The 13,494-nt window shown below is 39.7% G+C and overlaps 1 long non-coding RNA gene across 2 annotated transcripts in view; it reads left to right on the top strand.

Annotated features, from left to right (window-relative positions):
* The window catches only part of LOC309813229, a 73,444-nt gene that overhangs the window by 36,700 nt on the left and 23,250 nt on the right, over nt 1–13,494 (top strand). Inside the window, exons 2-3 of one of the 2 annotated variants that reach the window (XR_014295457.1) lie at nt 4,922–5,036; nt 13,317–13,365. This is a non-coding gene — a long non-coding RNA (uncharacterized lncRNA). Of the gene's footprint in view, nt 1–4,921; nt 5,037–5,130; nt 5,298–13,316; nt 13,366–13,494 lie in introns of those variants that run through there. The other variant, XR_014295458.1, reaches the window with a different exon arrangement.

The following is a 13,494-nucleotide window of genomic DNA, read 5'->3' as shown; positions in this document are numbered from 1 at the left end:
ATCTAATGTTTTATGAGAGAGTCTCTTAGGTGGTTTTCTGCATTTCTAACTGTTTACTCTTGTGAACTTCAGAGTGTGCGACCCTAAATAGATGCTACACGCATATCCCAGTTCTCTGTTACGAAGTGCCCTGAACTTGACTGAACTTGTGTTCACTGAGTACCTGCCATGTACCAGGCTGGGGGCCGAGTGCTAAATCTTCTCTTCCTTGCAACAAAACTCTGATTCATACCTTCCGCTCATCTCCCCCCTGGAGTCCCATCCCATGCAAATGCTTCTGGTTCTAAAGTCTGGTTCAAGCACCGCTGCTAGAGCCTCCAGGACAAGCCAATCGTCCCCTTTTGAGATGCCTATTGTACCACCAGTCCACATGGGACAATTCAATACATACACATTCCCTCATCTTTTCATAAGCATTCACTATGTCTCCACTATTAGACTGGAAACAAACTGGGAACATGGGCCTATTTTCTCTTATGTATAGAATTCTGGAATTCTAGCATTTTAGAGTTTGAAGGGGATGCCTGATAGCTGGGATGACCAATGCACCCTGGTTTACCTGGGACTTTCCTGGTTTTAGCACTGAAGGTCCCATATCCGGAAAACCTACTTAATCCTGGCCAGACAGCTGGGTACTTTCTGGGTACTCACTAATTATTACTTGATTAGTTGGATTATTTTATATGGTAAAATACCTACTGGGCGCATTCCAATTTTTAGCTATATATTCACAAAATAATAACCCCTGTATTAACATGGCTCTCTCTACTGCTGTGTTAGTATAATCTTCAGGCAAACTCTGGAAGCAGGAAAAGGCAGGGGTTATTAGTCCAGCTGAGAAAAGTAAGGCAGAGAAGAGTTTTGTAAATTTTTCCAGGTATTAAGTGAGTAGTCAAAATTATGAATTGGGTCTTTTGATTCCTATTCAGGGCGCCCTGGAATTTGAAAATACCCACCATGGAGCTTCCATTGTTTTAAATAATTGCGCAAGGCTTTTGTGAAGAAAAACACAAATTGTAGTTTGAGATCCAAAAGGCTTGCATAAATGGAACGTGGAATATCATCATCTTTCTAAATGGAACAATTCAATATTATAAAGATTATTTCCCCAAAATTAGTTAATAAGTTGAATGCAGTTTTAACAAAAATTCCAACAAGATTTTTCTTAGAACGTGACAAAATTATTCTTAAGTTCGTCTGCTTACAGTACCCACTGAAGAAGAGTTCAAGAAAATTTTGAGAAGGAACAGTTGTGAAGGGGGTAATTGTACTTCTAGGTTTTAAAAGTTATTAAACCACAGTACTTTAAGCAGTGAGGTGTTAGCACAGAATTGATTGATCAATGGAATGAAATAAAAAGTCCAGAAAGAGAACCCAAAACATCTCAGAAATTTGGTATATGATAAAGCTGGTTCAGGTCAATGGAGAATGATTATTTAGTAAATGATGTTGGGCAAATAGACCGATCATTTAAATGCAACTAGGGACTTCCCTGGTGGTGCAGTGGATAGGACTGTGCTCCCAATGCGGGGGGCCCTGGTTTGATCCCTGGTCAGGGAACTAGATCCCACATGCATGCTGCAGCTAAGAGTTTGCATGCCACAACTAAGGAGCCCTGGAGCTGCAACTAAGGAGCCCGCCTGCTGCAACTAAGACCCGGTGCAACCAAATAAATAAATATTTTTTAAAAATAAATGCAAAAAATGTAGGGCTCTATCTCTCCCAAAATGCCCAAATAAATTAACTTTTAATGTAAAAAAAAATAATGCTGCAAAAGAATCAGAAGAAGAACCAGTGAATGTTTATGTGATCTTTGGGAGAAGAAAACCTTTCTAAATAAAACATGAAAGGTAGACATCATAAGGGTGAAAACAGATTAAATTTGACTACATGAAAAATACATTTTTTAAAGGTTTAATAGAAATGACACTGTGGGAAAAACCTTTGCTGTGTATATGACAATTTGAAAGAATTCTTACAAATCGTTAAGAAAAAGATAAACATACTAATAGAAAAATGGCAAAGTACACAATTTGCCACAGAAGTACAAATTATTAAAAGTTCTATTTCCTTAGTAAGCAAATGAAAGTAAATAAAAACCAAAAAGTTCTCCCCCTTCATTTTTTATCTTACCTAATGATTTTGGAAAAAAAAAATTAAAACCATAATATCCTTTGCTGATGGGAGAATAAATCAGCAGCCTTCCTGTAAGGCCAGTTGTAATAGGAATTAAAGCCTTATTAACCTGCGTTCATTTTGATCCAGCAATTCCACAACTATGCATATTTTTAAGTAATAATAAAAGATATGTGCAGATACCTCTTTATAACTATGTGTGTGGGAATTTTATTTATTGTAGTTAAAAGGAAGAAACAACTTAATGTCTAGTTCTAGGGAATTGGTTGCATAAATGACAGAATATTGCTCCAGTAGAATGAGAGGCAATTATACAAATATACTTTGCAGTTAATGTCGTAGAAGAATATTTAAGGACATGAAAAATATTCATGACGATGTATATTGCTAAGTGAAAAAAAGCATGTTACTAGGCTGTATTCATAGCATGATCCTGTGTTTGTTTACACCCATATGTAAACATATACACAGAACATGACTTGTGCATTACAAATGATTTGTTCTTTTTTTACGTTTTTGCATTTCTACTGTACACATTTATTGACTTTTTAATAAGAAAAATTAATAATTACTATTAATTATTGTTAAAGAGAACTTAGATCCTGAGTTAGTGTTTTTTTGAGGGTATGGAATTGTTTGTGTACTATGTTATATATTTCTGTAATGCTTGAACTTTGTTTACTGAATTGATCATTTTTATAGTCAAAAGGAAACAATTTTAAAAAATAAAGGGCTGGGGAACAAAGAAGTTCATACTCTTTAATCCAACAATTTAACTTTTAGAAACGTTCTTAACCCTGAATATGAGTAAATATTTATACAGAGATTGCTCATCATAGCAGTATTTACAACGGAAAAAACAAACAAAAGCCTGATAAAAAAACATATAAGCACCATTTAAACAATACAGAGCTAGATAAATTATGACAGGCCCATTAGATGAACCTACAGCAGCATAGTGAAGTCAGCATGAATCCAGCCTGCCTGGATTCAAATCTCAGCTCCACCATTTACTTGCTGTGTGACTTTTACTTAACCTCTCTGCTTCAATTTCCTCTAGTAAAATGAGGATAACAATAGTACCTACATCATTGGATGGTTATGAGGATTTTGAAGTCAGAGCTCCTGCAGGAAACAGATGACACACTCAAATTAGATAATTTGAGTAGAGTTTAATAAAAGGACTCTTTACAGAGGTGCGGACAGGGTGTAGTGAAACCACCAAGGATAGTGCAGTACTCTGGGCAAGTAGTAGTAGGAAGTCATAGGGAGCAATTGGGCAGGTATTGGAACCTGGAGAGAGAGAGAGTTCCTAGGAGGAGCTGTGCTCTTTGTGAAAAGCCCAGTGACCCTTCCTACCTTAACCTCACCCTCCAGGCTTCTTCTGAGACATCTGTGATAAGTCTGCCACTGCTGCAATAATGGTGCATATAAACAACCCCAAATCTCACTGGCTACAAACTGCAGACATTTGTTTTTCTCAATCCCAAGTTGACTGAAGCAGCTCTGCTTCAGGCTTTGGGTTGTTTGGGTTCAGGTCAGCTTCTTATTTTGGGAACAGCCACCAAGAGGCCAAACCAAACAGGCAAGTCGCTTTCAGGCCTCTGCTCACACCAAGTGTGCAAACATTCCATTGGCCAAAGCATGTCCCATGACTGAGACTAAAGTAAATAGAGTAGAGCTATTTATATTCCACATACTCTAGTAGAAGGCAAACTCCCATGGCAAATCCTGACACAGGGAGAGAAGAAGAGAGTGGAGTTGGGAATGATAATCCAATGACAACTTGTCATTGGCCAAATCCAAGGAAGGGAGAGGGCACAGAAGCCGGGTGATGCAGTCTGTACAGGTCGGCCTTCGGGGGCACAGAGCAAGGTGGAAGAGGGTAGAGGGGTCTGGAGAGGCAAACAAAAATATCTGTGCAGGATTACGTGAGTTAATATTTTTGACGAGTTTAGGATAGTGATTGGCATGTAAAAAAATACTATAATAAGTGTTAAATGAAATAATAAAATACGGTGCCATTGGAAATGATGTTTTCAAGAATATTTAATTAAACATTTTAAATATTTATAATTAACTGTTAAATGAAAGAGGTTATAGAGCAGGTGTACATTATAATATCATTTAAAAATACAATATACCTAGAAGAAAGACTGGGAGGAAACGTAGCAAAATAATAATGTTGTTGCTGGGAGGTAGATCATGGGGAATTTTTTCCTTTCTGTGCTCTGTGTTCAGAAATAGGTTGCCACATATGATCTCATTGGTTGTGCACTGCACAACTCCAGGAGCCCCATTTGTCCCTCTGCAGCTTATACAACCTTCAGCTTATACAACCTCCTTCATTGCCCACAGCTTCTAAAACACACATGTATTACTCTTGTGTAACCAAATAAATGCAATAAAAATTGCAACCTTGCTTTTTCTCCCTAAAACTCTTCAAAGACAACAGAAATTGACCTAGTTTGGCATTTTCACTAGAGTGGCAAAGAAATTATTCCAGTATAGTTGTCCTTCAGGATCCTGGGGGAATGGTACCAGGACCCTCATGGATACTAAAGTTCATGGATGCGCAAGTCTCTTTTATACAATGGTGTAGTAGTTGCATATAACCTACACAATCCTCCTGTACACTTTAAATCATCTCTAGATTACTTATAATACCTAATCCAATGTAAATGCTATGTAAATAGTGTGCAGCAAGTTCAAATTTTGCTTTTGGGAACTTTCTGGAATTTTTTCCTCTGAATATTTTTGATCTGTTGTTTGGTTGAATCTGCAGATGTGGAATCCACAGATAAGGAGGGCCGATTGTGCTCTAAGATGATTGTTATAAGGCACACTCACCAACGCTTGAGGCAATCGAGGTTATACAGTCACCGTTGCAGAACTGAAAGGTATTTCTTCATGCATGTCGTCTAAATAGAGAAAACATATTTGGCCTGCGTGAGTTACTACAATTTTTAAAATCCTGTAATATATCTTCTTTAGTGGAGAAATTCAGAACTGCTGGATGAGAAATGATGAATATAAGAATGAGATATTTCTACTAAATCCACAATGGAGAAGATTTAAAGTAAAATGAAAGCTTCTCTCCCCATGCCCAGGATGAAATGAGCCTAGCTCTTAAAGGCATTCAGGCCAACCCTGCACTTCCTGTCTCTGTATTTCTTGTTATATGAGATAATAAGTATCTTTACTACTTAGGCCACTGTATTCTATTACTTGAAGCCAAAAATTATATGTATTCTCTTCAAAGCCCTCCCTTCCCAAGATAGAGTTAAACATCCCTTCCTCTGTGTGTCCACAATCCCTGTGTATGTACCTCTATTCTAGAATTTAACGTATAGTGTAATAGTCATTGACATGACTTGTTTACGAGATCATCCAAAAAATTCATGGATTTTCCTTTCATTTTTGTAACCTCAGTATCCTTCTTGGTACCCAGCGCAGAAGCATTTGTTAAGTAGGTGTCAAGACTTCCTATGTTCACTGTTCTGGGAGGCGTGGAGGGCACTGTCTCTTGAGAGTGTGGGACAACGGTGGACAGCCCATGTACATACTTGGGTGAGCCTGTTGGGAAAGGCTGAGTCACAAATACCCTAGAGAACCTCCAGCCCTGAGCTCCCGACAGCGCACTCCTGAAAACTGGGAGACAGAACCAAAAGCCGTCCTAGATGCGGGGTGGGGCAATTCAGAAGAGTATGTCTCTTTTCCCATTTGGTTCTTAGGGTCCTTTTTAGGTACTATTTTTATTTTTTTATAAAAATATTTTTGGAGATTAAAATGTCGGTTTCATTGCAAAGTTAGATTGGAGGGTGTGGCTTGGTTGTGAAGTCAAATGGGTTTGCTAATACTCTCCTGTTTCGAACTTAACCCTCCAAAATGCCATCCTCCACCCCTGCTGGGACAGAAGCTGTCCTGTTTGGCTTACCACATGGCTGGGGGTACAGACCAGAAAACACCTGCCCTCCACAGAGCAGGTTCCCAAGCAAAAGTGAAGTCAGAAAGCCAGGCCTGCCAGGGGAGCATATACAAAGACATGAACTTCTACACTGGAGTACTGGTGCTGCACATTCTTTGTAATCTTTTTCACTTTCCTCTCCTGGCTTGGATCATTGAGAGGTCACAGTATTTAAACATTTCCCCCAACCTTGGTTTGGCTTTTGCTTTCTTACAATATGAAGAAGGTAGCTTCCGAACCAGCTGAGGAATGTGAGTGGCAGAGTGTGGACTGTTTCGTGTTTGATATCATCATATTTTGATACTTTCTCCACAAAGTCTCAGTGTGACGGCTGGAATGATCATTGGCAGAAATACACAGGATTCTGAATTTGAAAGTTTGGGCCGCAGGTTGCAGTAAAAGTAACCAGTCCAGGGTGCTATTTTCAGAGTTCAAATATCCTAATGGGCAAATCTGCTAAACCAATTTGAAAAGTGTTAATGGGAAAGAATAGGTTTATGTGTTAGACCACCCAAACCTCATTTGCTTTTTTTATTTGATTTTTTTTTTTTTTTTTTTTTTGCGTTACTCGGGCCTCTCACTGTTGTGGCCTCTCCCGTTGCGGAGCACAGGCTCCGGACGCGCAGGCTCAGCAGCCATGGCTCACGGGCCCAGCCTCTCCGCGGCATGTGGGATCTTCCCGGACCGGGGCACGAACCGGTGTCCCCTGAATCGGCAGGCGGACTCTCAACCACTGCGCCACCAGGGAAACCCTTTATTTGATTTTTATTGGAGTATAGTTGATTTACAATGTTGTGTTAGTTTCTACTGTACAGCAAAGTGAATCAGTTATGCATATACATATATCTGCTCTTTTTTAGATTATTTTCCCTTATAGGTCATTACAGAGTACTGAGTAGAGTTCCCTGTGCTATACAGTAGGTCCTTATTAGTTATCTATTTTATATATAGTAGTGTGTATATGTCAATCCCAATCTTCCAATTTATCCCTCCCCCTGCTTTCCCCCCGGTAGTAAGTCAGAGAAAGACAAATATCATATGGTATCACTTATATGTGGAACCTCATTTCCTTTTCAGTAGTCACTTTCAATGTCTTGCCTGAAAGGAGGGTGTCCCGTAGGAATGGTAAGCCATGTGGCAGGTGTCTTCAGGGAGGTGGCTTTATCTGGCACCCCTAAATCACGGCATATAGGAAGCTCCTACTTTATTCTCCCCCTCACAAGGCCATGTAAGATTGTAAGAATGCAGTGGAAAAGGGGGGATTTTCCAGGTTTAATTCAGGAGCAAAGCACAGATGGCCCCAGAGCAGGGACCCTTCCAGCCCCACGCCATCATGATACACTTCACCAGCTTGGGCAGAAACAGGAAGTAGGTGAGGGCAACACAGAGCCCTGAGAATGTGACCAGGGCACCATTTCTGGGTTCTGTAGAGTAAGTTGACCGGACCAGGCTCTCTCCAACCAGTTTGAGACTCAGCCTCTCCTGTCAGCCTCCTCAGCCTAATACTGCCTTGGGCCCCAAAGTCCACAGTTCACCAGTCCCAGGCTCCATGACACAGCCACAATCCCTGTGCTGCTAATCCTGGCCAACTGTCAAGTTAATGAGTCTCCGGGGTTCTTAGGGGACTGGGCAAGAGTGTGGATGACTCAGTGTGGCCCATCCCCGTTATTAGAGAAACAGCTCAAAGCAAATGGTTTGTGACGGTGAGTTAGTAATTTTAGCTTCATTAGAGAATATCTTGTGGAAGGTGCAGCAGTGAATAGCATTTGCAGACCTTTTAAGACTAATTTTTGTGTCACAGAAGAAAGGGGAAGTTAGAGTAAATAGCCTGAGACTCAGATGATTTATTTCTCAGTTTAGACTTGCGTGTTTCACTCACTTCTGGGACGTTTCTTCTCGTCTCTCTTGCCTTTGGGGATCAACATTGAAAGAGGAGTGAGTCATCATTTGGCCACGTCCTCTTTTCTGTGTTTAATCCCTTAATGTAAAAGAGAATTAGGCAAGAGGATTAAGAGAGATTAAACAAGATTCATTATTGAATTATTAAAAATTAAGCTCTGGCTTCAAACAGCCTAAGAGGAGGTGCATACAATAATGTAAGGGACACAAACACTCCACAAAAACTCCTTATTCAAACACAAGAGATGGTATCCATTTGTTCTTGATAAAAATCAATGGTTAACAATAATACACTCAAAAGATATCATAATGTCTCTTCATTCACGAAGAGACCCTACCAACCCGCCTCTGGGAGGGTTGGGACTTAGAGAAAAATAACTCTAGTCCTGAGATGGGTTAACCTGATATTTCTCTTCATCTGCTATAGGACTAGGTCTTCTTACCCAGTGGGTACTCAGCATTTCCAACCGATATGCCATCAAACGCTTGTAGGATTTATAAGCCCCTAAGTAGTACTCTAGGGCAGGGCTTGAGTGAGATACTGAAAATGAACAAACTTCCCCTTCATCCTTTTGAATCACAGACGTAGCCTCTGAGGTCAGCTTCTCAATCTCTTCAGGCCTTCAAGTCTTTATGTGGGAGAACCAGGGAAAATTCTGAAAAAATTAAAATTAGGTTTTTCTCAGAGAACCTCTCAAAAAATGAAAATTTTAGATTATAGAAAGATGTATAAAACCTTTAAGATAAGATGGTCATGGTTTGCACATTCAGCTTTATTCCTCTGAAGACATTTCTTTTTAAAATAATTTTTTAAAATATTTATTTATTTACTTGGCTGCACGGGGTCTTAGTTGTGCCATGCGGGATCTTGTTCCCTGACCAGGGATCGAACCTGGGGCCCCCTGCATTGGGAGTGTGGAGTCTTAACCACTGGATCACCAGGGAAGTCCCTGAAGATATTTCTGAAACCACAAAATAAGGGAAATTTCTGTAGGGTCCGCGCAGTCTCAGATTACACTTCGAGACTTCAGAGGCAGAGTGAGACTCTCAAAAGACAAAATGTGTGTTTGCCTTCAGAGCTGCTGTGATTTTCATGAGGACTCACTGCCTTCTCTTTGTGGGCTTGTGGCTGCTGTGTTTAGTCTAGAGCAAAGGCTTATATAACTCTCTACGAGGACCACGGATGGACAACTAGGGGTTTTTGAACCCCATGAACTTGTAGCAATTTTCATGATACATGTATTGGTTGGGGCAATATGGAGGATCCAAAGCTCTCATTAGATTCTCAGAAAAGTCCATGACTTCATATGGAAGAGGGTTCCAAGGCTTTTCCAAGGCTGGAGCATCTGCATGCTTTCTGGTTCAGCAGTAGCTCCACACCTGAAACATAGGTAATGTTATTATACTCACCATACAGATGAGGAAACAGGCTGACAGAATTTAAAAAACCCATCGAACCTCCCACAGCTGGTAAATGTTAAAGCCAGGTTATAAACCCAGATCTGTCTGACTTCAGAAACTGAGCCTCTCATTAGTGGGCAATGCTTTGTCTACATTTAACAGGTTTAAAAGAATAAGATCTGGAATTTGTTAGGGCTCTTCCAGCTTTCCCGAATCTTTACGGTAGCATCCCTGACAGGTGACCCAGCTCTGTCCGAACCCTTCTGGGGATGTGAGCTTCCTACCTCACCAGGGATCAGTTCTGTTGTTGAACTTAATGAGCACTTTTCAAATATAAAACTCCAATTTACCTTATGATTGGATGCTGGCAAGGTGCTTTCAAATGTAGTGAAATACAGAATGTCTTCAGGTGTGCTATCCAGGACTGGAGTCTGAAATTCTGAAGCATGAAGACCTCTGCTTCTCTCCCTCTTCAAAGTGGGTCACATGGGGGAAGGTGGCCTGTGTTGGAAAATCCAAACATGCACATCAAGAAAGAATCTAACATGTGGAATGATGGACAAGGCAATCATTCAAAGACATCAAAAGGTGTGCTTTGAAAATGAGAATGACCTGACAGTTTCCGTATACAGCAAAATCTTTATTAGCTGACATTGGAGGTCTTTTTTTCTCTAGCTTCTTTGGTAAAAATGATCCTTTTTGTATCTCTTTTATGCTTCAGTGAATAAGAAATCTGGAAGGTGGTGGAGGATGCTTTCCGAGAGTATTGGTGGTTTCTTGTGAGCTCAAGTTCTTTCCTGCCCCTCAAAAGGTCCTCAATGATAGATGACTTAAATGCCTTAAAAAGTGGAAAGCATTTATCAGTAATGTTAGTAAATTAGAAAAATTACTATTATCTCCTGAGTAAACTATTCTTTTTGGGGCAGTTAGTCTTCATAGATGGTCACTAAGGGTCCACGCCTCCCAGGACTCATGCCTCAGAATCTAGACTGGCCCAATGGAGTGTGATGGGAGTGATGCTGTGCCAGTTCCGAGCATCAGCCTTAGAAAGGTCTCAAAGCTTCCACTTTTGCATTTTTGTGAGCTCTGTGCTGCCATGTATCAGTCCAACTACTCTCATGCTGGAGGGGCCATGTAGAGAGAGAGAGAGAGATGCCCCAGGATGATGTGGAAAGAGAGAGTCCCAACTGCTCAAGTATTGCATCTGAGTTCAGCCTTCCAGCCATCCCTGTGAAGTCACCAGACATGTATCTGAGCTATCTTGGATGTTCTGTGTAGTCAAACTTCCAGGTGACTGCAGCCCCAGCCGATATCACACTGAGCAGAAGAGCCACCCAGCTGAGCCTAGCCAACCTACAGAATCATGAGAGATAATAAACTGGTTATTTTAAGCCCCTACGTTGTGGGATGGTTTGTTACATAGTAATAGATAACCAAACACTTTTCATATTCATATAGCAAAACTGATTATTTTTATGGGTAAACAAAGTTGATAAAAATGCATATTATAGCAAAGTGATTAAAAACACTCACTTATCTTGCAAAACACCCAATCAGAAATAAGCCTCATTAAAGCAGTATTCTAACCACAGTGAGATAGTGCTTTATAACCACTAGGATGACTACAATCAAAAAGACAGATAATAACAAGTGCTGACAGGGATGTGGAGAAGTTGGAGCCCTCATACACTGCTGATGGGAATGTAAAATTGTGCAGCTGCCTCAGAAAGCAGCCTGGCAGTTCCCCAAAATGTTACTTATAGAGCTGGCATGGGACCCAGCAACTCCACTACTAAGTATATACCCAAGAGAAATGAAAACATATGTTCTCATAAAAACTTGTACAAGAATGTGCATAGCAACGTTATTCATAATTGCTGAAAAGTGGAAATAACTCAAATGTCCATCAACTGATGAATGGATAAATAACATGTGGTATTATCTGTACAAGGGAATTGTACGGATAAAAAGGAATAAAAAGGGATGAAGTATGGATACATGCTACAGCATAAATGAACCTTGAAAATGTTAAGTGAAAGAAGCCAATCACAAAGACCAGATACTGTATGATTCTGTTTATATGAAATGTCCAGGCAAATCTGTAGAGACAGAGTGTAGATTAGTGGTTGCCTAGGGCTGGAAAGCAATGGAGAGTGACTGTTAATGGGTACAGAACTACTTTTTGGTATAATGAAAATATTCTATAATTGAATGTGTTGATGATTTCAACCTCCGTGAATATACTAAAAACATTTAATTGCACATTTTAAATGGGTGACTTGTATGGTATGTGAATTGTATCTCAGTAAAGGTGTTACCAAAAAAAGAAAGTCAATCTCCTATAAGACTGATGTTCATTTTGTTTTGACTGCTTTGGGCACCAGACTCTTGCCTATGATCAGATAAGGCTAAATCAACCCAGAAAGCTAACAGCAGTTGAATGGGCTTTTTGATGGGGGAGTTTATAGAAACAACATATGAAATGAGAGCTGAATGACAATTTATTATGCAGTTAATATAGTGTAAACTTACAGTTAATATTCTTAGCTTCTTCTTATCAATAAGGTGAAGATCAATACAGAGATTTGGTCTGAATCCTTAAATTCTCTGATTGTGAGGTTTGTTAAATCACCTCTTGGGACCTGCTGTGTTCTAATTATGACGTGATATTAGCTTGTCAGTATGAGGGCAGTATTGCCCCCTCCTCAATTTCCCAGAAAACAAAACAATGTTCATAACTATATTTGCAGAAACTGTCAAAAGTATCTGAGTTCATTACCTACATAGAAAACATAAGTTCCAGTTAGACTATCCTGCAGCAGCGTAATAGCACATTTTTCATTGTCTAATGGCCACTGAATGATTGACTTTTGTAGATGTTTTAGGTGGTTTTTTATTTATTATTATTTTTTATTTTATTTATTTTTGGCTGCGTCGGGTTTTCGTTGCTGCACGTGGGCTTTCTCTAGTTGCGGTGAGTGGGGGGTTACTCTTAGTTGCCATGTGCGGGCTTCTCACTGAGGCAGCTTCTCTTTGGTGCGGAGCGCAGGCTCAGTAGTTGTGGCACCCAGGCTTAGTTGCTCTGCTGAATGAGGGATCTTCCGGAACCAGGGCTCGAACACGAGTCCCCCGCGTTGGCAGGCGGATTCTTAACCCCTGTGCCACCAGGGAAGCCCCGTTGTAGGTGTTTTTGAAAAAAATATGTATGCTCTACTTGTTGTGATGTGCAATTTTATACGTATCCATTAATTTAAGCTTAATTGTGCATTTATGTCCTCTATAGCCTTATAATATTTTAGCTACTTCATTTAGAATTATAAATATTATAAATATAATATTTACTCATTGATACCCTAAAATGTGTCAGGTCCCATGCCAGGCTCTAAGGATTCAGTCCTGATCAGTACACAGTTCCTGTCCTCGCAGAGCTCACAGTAGATAACAAATGTCTTAGCGAATGAGGATATAAGAACTGCAATGCCAGTTTGTATTTACTTGGAATGTACATTTTTAATTTATAGGTATACTTAATTTAAACCTTTGCCTTTTTATCTATTTTTTTAAATAAAGTAATGTTAAAATCTATGGTCGTGAAGTCATCAAATTCCCTGTTAGATCTGTTAATTTTTGCTTAATATACTTTGAGTCTCCTTTGTTAGATGCACCAGTTCAGGATTTTTATAACTTCCTGATGAATTCTCTCTTTTATCTCCTGCAGTGTCTAATCTTCACACCATCCAGTAAAACTTCCATTTTCCTCTCTAGAGGTTCAATTTGGGTCTTTTTATATCTTACCATGCTCAATCTTTCCTCTACCTTCTTGAATTTATAGAATATCGTTACAATAACTTTTAATGTTCTTATCTACTAATTCTGTCATCTGCGCTGTTTCTGGATGTGTTTCTATTGATAGATTTTTCTCCTCATTGTGGGTCAGAGTTTCCTGCTTCTTTGCATCCCTGGTAAGTTTTGATTGGTTGCCAGACATTGTGTATTTAACCTTGTTAAATGCTGGATGCTTTGTATGCCTGTAAATATTCTTGAGCTTTGTTCTGAGACACAGTTAAATTACTTGGAAACAGTTTGATCCT

Source organism: Mesoplodon mirus (genome assembly GCF_964341445.2).
Source record: "Mesoplodon mirus genome assembly, chromosome: 12".
Lineage (NCBI taxonomy): Eukaryota > Metazoa > Chordata > Mammalia > Artiodactyla > Ziphiidae > Mesoplodon > Mesoplodon mirus.
Note: the sequence above shows the minus strand (reverse complement) of the source record. Positions and strands in the feature narration are given on the sequence as shown.